This window comes from Rhinopithecus bieti, unplaced genomic scaffold, assembly GCF_001698545.2.
Source record: "Rhinopithecus bieti isolate Rb0 unplaced genomic scaffold, ASM169854v2 scaffold_5613, whole genome shotgun sequence".
NCBI classification, from domain to species: Eukaryota; Metazoa; Chordata; class Mammalia; order Primates; family Cercopithecidae; genus Rhinopithecus; species Rhinopithecus bieti.
In genome coordinates, this window is record NW_016804845.1 from 383924 (window position 1) to 397240 (window position 13317).

The 13317-nt window shown below is 38.7% G+C and overlaps 1 protein-coding gene across 1 annotated transcript in view; it reads left to right on the forward strand.

The window, feature by feature from the left end:
• ADAMTS12 (ADAM metallopeptidase with thrombospondin type 1 motif 12) overlaps positions 1 to 13317 on the forward strand; it is a 373663-nt gene that overhangs the window by 294171 nt on the left and 66175 nt on the right.

A 13317-nucleotide genomic window follows, 5' to 3' on the forward strand; every position in this document is an offset into this window, starting at 1 on the left:
CGCGGAAGAGTATTTATAAAGAAAAAAAAAAAATTTTTTTTTTTTTTTTTTTTTTTTTTTTTTTTTTTTTTTTTTTGTTTATTTGAGATGGAGTTTCATTCTTGTTGCCCAGGCTGGAGTGCTATGGCTAGATCTTGGCTCACCGCAACCTCCACCTCCTGGGCTCAAGTGATTCTCTCTTGCCTCAGCCTCCCGAGTAGCCAGGATTACAGGCATGCGCCACCACACCTGGCTAATTTTGTATTTTAGTAGAGACAGGGTTTCTCCATGTTGGTCAGGCGGGTCTCGAACTCCTGACCTCAGGTGATCCGCCCACTTCGGCCTCCCAAAGTGCTGGGATTACAGGCGTGAGCCACCATGCCCTGCCTGTTTCTCAGTTTATATGTATTATTCTTTCAGATGGCTACTAAGTTGTTGGACCATAAATCTTTATTAAGTTAGGACTGAATTATTTAATGAATGGAACTGTTAAATGTCTTATTTTGCATAGAGGCCACATGAAAAATGACTGAAACACGAAGGACAATATGAACCAAAAATGTTGCAAGTCTCTGTTCTAGTCTTTGCCTTATCTTTTAAACTTTGTTTGCGTTGACTTATTTACACCGAGCAGAACTCATATTAAGTAGAAATATTACACTTGTGAGGCAGGAAATCACTTGTGCCCAGGATTTCGAGATCAACCTGGACAACATGGTGAAACTCTATCTCTACAAAAAACACAAAACTTAGCCAGTAGTGGTGGTGGTGCATCCCTGTAGTCCCAACTACTCTGGGGGCTGAGGCATGAGGATTACTTGAGCCCAGGAGGTTGAGGCTGCAGTGAGCCGAGATCCTGCCACTGCACTCCAGCCTGGGCAACAGAGTGAGAACCTGTCTCAAAAAAAAAAAGTTAAATTTTTAATATAATGAATTTTGTCTGCGTTCCCTTTAATGTTTGTGCTTTTGATGTCTTAACTAAAAATACTTTTCTATCCTATATGTAGATATGATCCTTTATTTTCTTCTAAAAGTTTTAGAATTTTGAATTTCACATAGGGAGTCTAACCCACCTAAATTTATTTTTGTGTGAGGTATAAAGTAGGAATCCAGTTTCCTTAGGAATAATCAATTATTCCAACCACATTTATTTAATATGACAACCCCTCCTTGTTGGCACTTTTAAAGCTGTTATTATTTTAATATCTTATTTTAAAGAAATTACTGAGAATTTGACAAAACTGAAGTGGATGGCTATAACTGCACTTGACAATATCTACATGGGGGAGGAGGTGAAATCTCTGGAGAGCACTTAGAATGAATGCTCTCATCCTCTCATCCCACCCCACCTACATGTAATTCAGGTTAAATGTGTACGCATCCTAGTAGCTGGAACGTCTGTTTCTAGCTTGTTGTTTCTCTTGGCTGCTTTTCAATTGGATTTCCTCCATCAGATCCCAGGCTTGTCACTACAGCCAGGGTTTGTTAAACATTACCACTGCCTTGCATTAAATAGGAAGGCCAGGACTAAGTTAATAACTTGCCTGCCTTTCCAACAGAGTGATGCTCTCCATGGTCACTTACCATGCGGCCTCCTTGGGAGGGTTCTTTTCTTTGTCTGTACCTCTGGGTGGAACTGGTTTTCTTTCCTCTTGTTCCTGCAGCTGCATGTGAAAAGACGGAGTTCATTGTGGCTTCTCTGGGGCAGCTGTGTGATGCTTTGCCACTGTCAGAGAGTCAAAGGAATTGCATCTCAAATAACAAACTCGCTGTGTCCTATCTGTGAGAACTCTAAGCGTGATAAGTGATGATTCTCTTTTGTTTTCCTTTTTCCATCCAGTTTTGTAAGCATAGCTGTAAAAAGACCCAACTTTTAGGAATTGTAGTCATTAAAATCTTATTAGCTTGGTTTTTAACAAAATTCTCTTGTTAAAATGATCAAACTACATCTTCATCTGCCTCTGATTATTTGCCGACTTGTAATTTTAATTATAATATTTGTGTGCACATCTTATCTCCTTTGTCAGACTGTAAACTCCTGGATGACAGGTTCCATGCTTGATTCTTTTTGTGTGTCCTTCCTCCTTCCCAGGTGTGGCACAGTGCTACTTACTGGTTTCTTATAAAGAATGTTACAAAGGAAACAGATGAAGAGATGTACAGGGCAAGGCGTGTGGAAAGGTCACAGAGCTTCCATGCACCCTCTGGGTGCTCCACCCTCCCAGAACTTCCATGTGTTCAGCCATCTGGAAGCTCTTTCACTGGCATTTATCCAATTTGCTTATAGGTGTGGGTCTCTTTCCCGTCTCCTATTCTGTTGCAATGATCTAGTTCTCTAATTTTTGCAGCTTTATGTATGTGTTAGTATTAAAATTCCTTATCTAGTTCTTTCTCTTTAAAAATCTTCTTGTCTATTCCTGGACTTTGCTTATTTATTAAATTTTAGGATCAATTTGTAAAACTCCAAGAAAATCCTTATTGGAATAGTAATCAGTTTGTATGTTTCTTATGTGAGGATTGATACCTTTAAAACTGAGTTTTCCTGGGTCTGAATACATACAGCTAACTAGGGAGGTGAAAGATCTCTTCAAAAAGAACCACAAAACACTGCTCAAAGAAATCAGAGATAACACACACACAAAAAAGGAAAAACATTCCATGCTCATGGAAAGGAAGCATCAATATCATTAAAATGGTCATACTGCCCAAAGCAATTTACAGATTCAATGCTAGTCCTATTAAACTACCATTTAGATTCTTCACAGAACTAGAAAAACATAATTTTAAAATTCATATGAAACCAAAAAAGAGCCTGACTAGCCAAGGTATGAATACAATAGATCTCTCTATTCAAGTCCTCGGGATTCTTTAAGAATTATTTTCTCCTTAGAGATACTTAGGAATGCTCTTGATTTTTGCGTTTTAATTTTGTATCCAGCAACCTTTCTAAACTCTATTATTAGTTCTCAGTTTGTCTGTAGAACTTTTGAATTTTGTTTCCGTAATAAGAAGATTTTTGTCTCCGTTCCAGATGTTTTACTTTTTGTTTTTTGAAGTCATTGCATTACATTGCACTGGACCTCTAGCAGAGTGCTGAATGGAATAGATCATAATAGACAATAAGAGACATGTATGCCTTTCTCCTGACTTTGATAAGAATGCTTCAGATGATCCTTATCAGCAAAAAACATTTTCTTCTATTCCTGGCTTATTACCTTATTATAAATGAGTGTTGAATCTGTTTAATTTTTTTTTCCATCTACTGAGATGATCATATAGTTTTTCTCTGTTAATATGCTAAAAGAATTGGTTATTTCATGAATAGATTTTCTGTTATTGAACTGTACTGGCATTCCTTTGATAAAGCTTACTTAATGTGGTATAAATTCATACATGTATTATATACACTGTTGAGTTCTGTTTGCTAATATTTCACTTAGGACTTTTGTATCTGCATTCATGAATGAGATCTATCTTTAATATTCCCTTCCAACACTCTCCTTGTTCACTTGGGTGTCAAAGTTATAGAAGGCTCATAAATGAGTTGGGTTACTTTTCTTCTTTTTTCTCTGCAACTTTATATAAAATAAGAATAACAGTGGGTTTTGTCCATTGCCGTTCTTGCTTCCAAAGAAATTTCTCCACTGGTTCTAGTCAGTCCTACTTTAGTTAGGTGGGGGAGATTTTTCTTCATGCTTCTGTCCTCACATAGGACTCAGGAATGCATTCAAAGGTAAGCTGTCTGCAGATCAAGTGGCTAGAGTGGGCACGCAGTGGTCTGTGCATGAAGGCAACTCATCCTTATAGTTTCTTCACACTTCTCCTTGACCATATGGGTCAATAGGTACTCCTCATTTTCTCATTCATTTATATTATTCTTTCTTCCTGTTGACTGACTACTATTTTCCTTTAAGATAGAGATGCATTCAGGCAAGTGTCTCCTGCAATTGTATAAAATCTTCCCTGGTCCCATGACTCTCTTTCTCATTCTTAAGTAATAAATAGTCCTATTAGTATATCATGGTAGTTCATTAAGATTGTAGCCTCTGGGATGGGCGCCGTGGCTCACGCCTGTAATCCCAGCAGTTTGGGAGGACAAGGCAGGCAGATCACCTGAGGTCAGGAGTTTGAGACCAGCCTGGTCAACATGATGTAACCCCATCTCTACAAAAAACACAAAGATCAGCCGGGCATGGTGACACGCGCCTGTAGTCCCAGCTACTTGGGAGGCTGAGGCAGGAGATTCACTTGAACCAGGGAGGCAAAGGTTGCAGTGAGTTGAGATTGCACCTCTGCACTCCAGGCTGGGCAACAGAGTGAGACTCTGTCTCAAAGAAAAAGAAGATTGTGGCCTCTGGAACCAGACTGTTCAGATTTAAATCCCAGCTTAACCAGCTATCAACTGTATGACCTTGTGTAACTTCTTTGTGCTTCAATTTCTTCATCTATAAATGTGAGAAATTTTGTATGGTTGGTATGAGAATTAAATGAATGAATATATGTAAAATGTAATTGTTAAAAAGAAGTGCCAGAAAATTCTTAGTAATTATCTATTTAAATATTACTCATTGATTATCCTCTTTATTCTCTGTTCTGTGACTCCTATTATATGAATGCTAAAACTTCTCAATCTACCCTGTACACATCTTAAATGCTTTTTATATGTTCCAAATATTTTTTCCTTTCGAACTGAATTCTGAGTTCCTCAGAACTTTATTCAACATCACTCACTCACTCTTCAACTGTGTCCTGTCTAGAATTTACCCTCAACACAGCATTTTTTATTTCAATGACTATATATTTTCCCCAAGTTTTCTAGTTGTCATTTTTATATTTATCTATTCTTGTTTCTTCCATTTTTACAATTTATTATGCTCGACTAATAGAAATTATATCTTTTAAAATTTATTGGAACATCCTCAACATTTTATTTCTGTGTTGGAGAAAAGTACAAGAGGTAAGGAGAAGAGATCCAAAGTTTTTGCAGCAGTCAAGGGAAATAATACAGTGGCTAGAACTGAAATTAAAGTGACAAAGATGGAAAAATTGTACAAATGTGGAGCTATTTAGGAAATAGGCTAGACTGGGCTCAGTGGTTGATTCCATTTACCTATTAGTGGAGAGTGATTTGAGCATAGGGAAGATTGAAAGGTAACACCCTGTGTGCTCCGTTGGGTAAGTAACCAAATGGTGGTATCATTCACTGCGACAAAGAGCGTATAACAAGAAACAGGTCTGAAGAAGAGTTTATTTTTATATATGTCTAATTAAAATGCCCAGAGGCAGTAACATGCTTATTTTAAGGCTTATCAGAGTGCCCTATCAAATTTATTTCACCCAGTGTGGATTCCTATTCTAATTACTTTGTAGCTTGTCTTAGCATTAGATTTCTCTAAATGTATTTTGGAATTATAATTTACAGGCTTGATTAGAGTGTCATTTCCTTTTAGTACATTTTTCTTTTTTCTCTCTCCTGCCTCTTTTCTCCCATCTTCTCTCTGTATGCACTCCACCCTTTCTAACATTTTTGCAGTTTTACCTGACCACACTGCAGGACCTCATTTCAGGACCAGGATTTGTCATGATTGTTTAGAACTGCTGTCTCATGGTGACATTGACAATATACTGGATAAAGTGATGGAGCCAGCAGGTAGGTCGGCTGAGCTCTTGATTAAAAATTGAATTCTTGTCTTGCTAACTTCCCAGGCCTAAAACTCTCCAAGAGTGATTGTGCTAAGTAGTTGGGGGTGCGGCGGTGGTGGTTCTTCCTTTTCTTTTTTTTTTCTTATTTTGAGATGGAGTTTTGGTCTTTTTGCCCAAGCTAGAGTGCAGTGGCATAATTTTGGCTCACTGCAAACTCCGCCTCCCAGGTTCAAGTGATTCTCCTGCCTCAGCCTGCCGAGTAGCTGGGATTACAGGCATGTACCACCACACCCAGTTAATTTTGTAATTTCAGTAGATACGGGGTTTCGCCATGTTGGCCAGGCTGGTCTCACACTCCTGACCTCAGGTGATCTGCCCACTTCATTCCTGCTCCTTCAGATTTTTATCAGGGAAAATAAATTTTCTTCTATTCCTAGTTTATGACATCTTTCATTATAAATGAGTGTTCAACCTGATATTTTTCTGTATCTACTGAGATGATCATGTTTTATATCTATTAATATGCTAATTTGGTTACTCTATGAATAGATTTTCTGTTACCGAGCTGTACTGGCATTCCTTGGATAGAGTTTACTTAATATGATATAAATTCATACTTGTAATAACTGCATTCACTCTTGATGAGTTCCAGGCCTAGGAAGGTAGTAAGACACTAACAAGGCCAGGAGCCTGACAGAGCTCTGCTTAAGTTAAGCACTTCACTTAAGTTCTGCTCAGTATTTTGCAGGGCTGTTTGACTGCTTTTGAGTGTGGTGCCTTATTTTTTGTATTTTATAATCTAATTTTGTTTACATGTTTACATGTTATATATTACTGTTACACATTTGGAACAAAGAAGTATTTAAGCATAAATTCACTAAGATGTTGTTTTCTTATTTTGAATTTTTAAAATATTTTATTACCTTTGCTCTTGATCAGAGATCTATGTGAAAAACTGGCAAGACAATAGTCTAAACTGAGCTCACTGGTATGAAAGCCAGCCTGTTTTCTACAGTTTACTACTCAGAGGTAAAGGGCACTCTCAGAGAACACCAGTGACATTCTTGTCTCCAAGCCAGTATATGTTCTTCTCTCCCCTCAGCCACATTTGCTTTTACTTCTGCCTTACCATGGGGAGTGACACTCTGACTTTAGGGGAATTTAGGACTGACTACTCCTCAGGAAACTTGGAAGAGAATTACCATGCATTACAGAAGGCTTAATGAAAGTCATTTATCTGAGTCACCCATCAAAAGATCACCAATGACAGTTCAGCCAATAGATTATCTGTGAAGAAACATCTGCAGAAATGGCTTGACACAGATATGCATCTCCACAGGAAGCTTCAGGACTCCTTATAAGAAAATATTTGGGCAAAAGCTCAGGATCACTTTTAGAGAAATGCAAAAGCCACCTTTTTCCCTCATTGCAGACCTAGTACTGCAGAGTTCTGTCAGTTATAATAGAGACTAACCAAAATTTTCTGTGTCCTGGAATGACCCTACTTCTGGAAAATAGCTCCTCACTTCTGAATGTGACCTTTGCCATTTTTGTGCTCAGTGATCTTGTTTCTGCCTTTTGGGGCCTGTAGGTACAACAGTGGCCTACACAAAAGAGGGAACACTTTCTCCTGCCCTACCCTGGACTTCTCCGTTTCCTTTATCTCCTGGGTAAATTCTCTCTGGAGTTTAGTCATTGTCCCTTTGTTCAAAAAATGTCATGTGCTGGTAGGGAAAAGCAAATATTGAAAACTGCAAAGACCATGCCTGCAAAGACCATGCCTGCAAAGTTCCTGGAGATTGTTTGACTGTTCTAAACTGAGTTATAAACTAGATCACATTCATTGGAAATAAATTAGTGTGGAGCAGATACTTCTGTTTACTGAAATTAGTTCCTACAGGATTTATCCAATAGTATTCCTACTAAAGCTCAGTGTAACCATGCTTGAGATACTGTCCACATATCCTTGATAAAGCACAAGATTCATAAATAGAAGCACCTATTCCACTATGACCCTGATTTGTGACCATATACTGATATTTAGAAAGCAGAATACACTTCTTTGGAAATTCAGAGTCAGGTACTTCTTTAACATTTTCAAAGTGCACTCATCTTGGTGCTAATCCATCTGATTTGTCCACCATAATGGTCAGGTAGGATCCACCGAGTTCAGATATTGATCTGTCATAATGTAGGACTTCATAAAGATAATAGGAGGATGAATTCAGATGATTTTAATGGAATTAAATTATTGGAATTGAGAGATGGATGCTCTGGAATGAGGATTATATAGTTTACTAAATGCATAAATATATAAAATAAACTACTAGTAATATACAGTGGAGGTCTGATAACCTTTCTGTCATAGTTCACTAATGAAGAAATGAGAATCCTTAATCAGAGTGGCTAATCAAATGGTCTGTTATTTAGTCTTCCTAGTTCCATTTTTACCCTGTGCAGCCAGCAGAGATTCATCCTGCCCTTATTTCAAGCCCCTAGTTTTGTTCTCTAATAATGTGGTTGCCTGGAATTTCTCAGTTGGTTTCTGTGAAGCTTTGCCTTGCTCAGCGTGCTCTGTGGAATGCTGGCTCTCTGCTTTTCTTGTTAACCCATGAGAGCTGTGAGACATTGCAGGCCTTTGATTTTCTTTAAGTGAATGAGGTCCCTGACTTGGAGACAGAAGGGGAGTCCTAATCAGGCAGGAATACTTCTCAATTGTGGTGAATTTTTAAAATATCTCCTTCATAGGGCAGAATTTTTCTACCTAAGACTGTTAAACGTTCTTTAAGCACCTTATTTAAGCATTTCTTATATAAATTCTTATGTTACTCATAACCATGACAGTTAACTTATGAACTTACGTAACAGTTCATTGGCATTTCAGGTAGAGAAAATGTAGTGGCTTGGAGTTTTACTGATGTGAGAGGTATGGGTTTCAACAAATGATGATAGTAAAATAAGATCTTATTATCTAATATACATTCAATATTTGTAGTTATTGAAGTCAATGTCAATGTTCTTTTGAGCTAGCAAATAAAAATGAATTGTGTAACAAGGGTCTAGTTGCTTGTAGGAAGGAGTTTACATCACAGGAGTATGAAAACTAGGGCTTTAGTGAATTGGCTGAGTTGAGTTTGCTTTATTCCCTAGTCTCAGTGTGTGAAGCCAACCCTGATCTTAAAAGGTGCAGGAAGCAGAATTTTAGAGGGAGTTAATATTCATGATTGGATGAGTGGGTTACCTAGAGGCTTTGGATTCAGGTTCCAAAACTTTTCTCAGGGTCCCTCTGTGTCCATTCAGCATAGTACCAGGACATAGGGTACGTCGTGGGCATATGAGGATGCATACATACATCATTTTGTCCTCACAACAACCCTACACTATAATCTTTTGCCATCATGAAGATGAGGACAAGGAAATTGAGGCTTGAGAAGGTTAGTAGGATTGTCCATGATCACTCAGTAAGTAAACGTTAAAAGCAGAATTCAAAACCAGTTCCAGTTTTGATGGTGCTGTTGATGTTGTGATTGTTTTTGATCACACACACATACACACACACACAAACACACACGCACTTCAATGTGTTTGACCTTCTATAGTCATGAGACCCAAGCTGTCCTTGACAAAGCCTTCATTATGAAGGATGGATCCGAATTCACAGAGCATGAAAACAAGTGAAGAAACCAAGAGATCCAGAAAGAAAAAAGGTAAATATTTAGTGGGAACCAAAATTGAAAGTTGGCTAAGAATGGACTCATTGACAAGAGAGTTAGATATACCATTCCTATACTTCTCTTCTTCCTGTGAAGTTAATGTTTGTTACTTGTTTAGGAGAACTGTAAGTGACAAGCTCTCTATTGAGTCACAGGATTGTTATCATTTTTTGTTATTAAAATCAATGTTGTGTCTAATTTGGGGAGGGTTATAATTTATGTGCTAATGTGCAATTGAACTTGTACTGGTATCATTCTCACTTAAATGGTTATTTTAAAAAGGAGACCTTAGCAGTATTTTAAAGACTGCGTACACAATGCCTTGAAACTTTCACATGCTGCAATTAAATGTTCACTGTCTTAAGTATCTAATCTTAAGTTTATACATAATAGGAAATACTATAATTTTTGCCATAAGTCATTACAATGAGCTATGTCTTCAGTTGTTTTATCTAAGTCTTTCAGTTGTCTAAACTGAATTTTTGAATCAAATTAAATTAACCATAACAAATTCCCTCGATTTTACAATCTCGATATTGAATTGAGAATATGATGTGTTATGTCATTTTCTTTTAGACATAAGGAACATTGCTTGTTCCTTATATTGAGGCATAATTTTCATTCAAGATGAGTACTCCTGTTTAAAGTACAGGAAGACAGTTCTTTCAAAGGCACTTAGTTGACCTTTCACTGCTAGTATCCAATGAGATTTACTACGTATTTACTGCTGCATGGCAATGTTCTGGTTGCTACATGGGGAAAGGCATTCAGAATGGTCTGGAAATAACATTTTGAATTTAGTTCTCATATATTTTGGAATGCGACTGATTTTTACTTTGTGTCTTTTGAAGTAAGTGCTTCTAGATAAACAGTTAACTTAGTGCTGTGGCAACACATTGATTTATTGGCATCCTTAATTAGCTGGAATTTCTTTTGGGACTATATTTAGTATAGAAGAGAAAGGGAAAAATAGCAAGCCAAATAAAAAGCCAATATCATTTATCTTCTTTAATTTCCAGGGAAAGATCAAAGTCTCATAGACTTAGCTGAACGTATTGTGTTTCCTGCATTTGCAGTGTCAATAATGATAACTGCTCTTAAAAGGGTGACTGATTCGAACCCCCTCCACAAGAGATATTACAATATCCTATGTCAAAGAAAGATTTTGTTATTTCAGTAATTGATTTTCAGAGTTAACAAGTGTGTCACTGAAGAGGAATAGTTTGGGATTTTTACTACAAAGGAGATATCACCAGTTAGGGACCCAGCAGGAAACAGCTAGCACAGTCAAGCTGACAACCTTGCCTACTTTCAAAGACATGGGTAGGGTTTAGGGAAATTAGGAAAGGTAATTTATTGCCCCTGCCCATTAACAGTGGAGGGTCAGGGGAATCAGGCTACCACCCCTAGGCCTAAAGAACTAAGGGGAAGGAGCAGTTAAACAAAGAGGTAGTGCCTTCATTTCCCAAATCTCATGGGAAGCCACAGCAATTCACAGGATGAGCTTCTTGAGGTTGAGAGCAGGGAAGCGAAGTGGGCACAGTGGATCTGGAGGGAAAACAGAAGAACTGTAGCACAAGAGAAGAGAACATGAAAAATCAATATAATCAATCATGGTTGGACTATAGCAAGCCAAGCTCAATTGCAGCTCTGGGTCCTGACTGGAGGAAAGAAGAAAGCTCACACTTATTGAGTGTTCTTTCCATTACTCCTGGTATATAACAAACCACCCTTAAATTAGTGTAGTAAAACACCCACCGCTTTATTATGCCACAGATCCTGTGGGTCAGAAATTGAGACAGGACACACTGGGTATGCTGTGCCTCTGTTCCACTGTTTGGCACCTTGGCTAGGAATACTCAAATGCCTGGGGGCTTGAACCATGTGAATGCTCTTTTATTCATGTGACTGGCACCTAAGCCGGTTGATCCAAGGGCTAGGTTCATCTGGGACTGACTGTCGACCTACATGTGGCCATTCCAAGGGCACTGAGTTTCCCCACTGCGGTAGCTGGAGTGTCCCGAGAGTGAGGCACAGATGCAGCCAATGAAGTTGCTTGGCCTTTTCTAATCTGGCCTCTGAAGTCACACGGCATCACTGCTGCATTTAGTTCAAGGCCAGAAGAATTAGATTCAGTGTCTCAGCAAGGGATGACAAGGTCATGTCGTAGAAGAGCACGCTGAACGGGAGAATATTGTTGCAGCCACCTTTGGAAAATATGAGCTGCCATATGCACACTCACGAAGGCAATGTGAACTAGTATCATTTTGAAACATTCTGACAATCATTGCAACAAACCATTTTCTAGGTTAACCATAAAATTATATTAACCAGATCTTTTCATTATCCAAGGTTTCCAATGATTAAACTTTGTCTTCCCTTTATGGAGCATCGCTTTTAAAATGTAAGAGATGCTTCCAGGATAAACTAGCTGAGCTTCCTGCCCTCCAACAGCATGAATATCACTGTTCTCATTTTCCCACAGACTAAACCCAGTGTTGTGTAGAAGGGAAGTAGGGACTAGAACTCAGGACCCTTGGATTCTATTTACTTTCTTTTTTTTTTTATTATTATTTAACCAGAAATAGATAAGAAATGAATCGATAAATTAAATTTTACCAAATGAACACACAAGCATCAGATGAGAAAGAAGCACTTGGCCAGGGATTGCTATCCTATAACGTCAGGGAAGTCGACCTACTGTGTTGGGGCCCTCATTGGAAGATTGGGCTTAGCTTGGTACCTGGCACATACAAGGGCTGTTGTATATAAGAATGCAGTTGCCGACAGAAGAGTAATGGTCACCAGGACCATTAATGTCAGTGGAGAAACTCTGATACATACTTATCCCTTTTCCTTTTGCCCTTGATGACATCTGCCTGGCCTCTCCGTTCATCTCCCAGCTGGTGCAGTGGATTGACCCATGCAATGTTATGAACTTTCCAAAGGGGATTTTATGTAAGGTTTTGTGCCATTCTGGAGACAGGAACACTAAGCACACTTATCTTTGCTATTCATGCACAGATACAAGCCTTTTGGGAATGTTTCCAACCTGTTACAGTCATCTGACAGTCCTTTTCATGTTCTGACATCAAGAATTTGCCAAACCACCCAAGCTTGAATGAAACTTCTAAGCAGCTAAACTTTTTTTCCCCACTCTCCAATGGCAGATGCATGTCAGCTTCTCTGATGTCAATGATCCAACTCTCTATTCCACTGACATCTGTTAGTTGAGAAAGCCTGAGTGATTGAAGGTTTACTTTTCTATTGAAAACACAATTTTCTCAAAAAAAAAAAAATTCTTTTTTAAAGGATTTACTTACTGTTTTGCAAGCCCCTCTGACACTTTTTTAAGTGACAAGATGCCATCTGGCATCAGGGGGATTTGGCCTAAGCGAGTCCATGCTGAGGCAGTGCGAGGTGGTGGGTGGTAGGACAGCAGGTTCCAGGTCAGTCCTGCCAGCTGTGTGACTGTGGGAAAGCCCCTCAGTGTCCTCGGCTGTAAAGTGAGGAGGTGATCAGCTCACTGGATTGCTCAGGGCCTTTCCAGTTCTGGAGTTCTGTACACCAATGAGCCCACACAAGGTCTAGACATCCCGAGAGCTCAGGGTGCCAGCCTTTGTACAGACTGCTCTGCCTTTCAGGGGTCTTAGTCTTTAGTATTCTCACCCAGTATTTCACATGTCACATTGAAGCACTAGCCTGTACAAGGGAGATGCTGAGTTACTTCTTCACTGCCCCTTCACTTCAGTTCATGACAGTCTGGCCATTCCTCTACATTCCCTTGCTAATGATGTCCTAGTTATCAAAGTCAGTGGTCCTTTCCCTTTCTCAACCTTTGTGACTTCACTGTGCCTCAGTTTCTTCACCTGTCAGATAATGATAATGATGGTGCTGAACTCATTGGGTTGTTGAGAGGTTTGGGTTATTATACATCATAATAGATAACAGGTAATATATTAATGATATAAATACACATAGT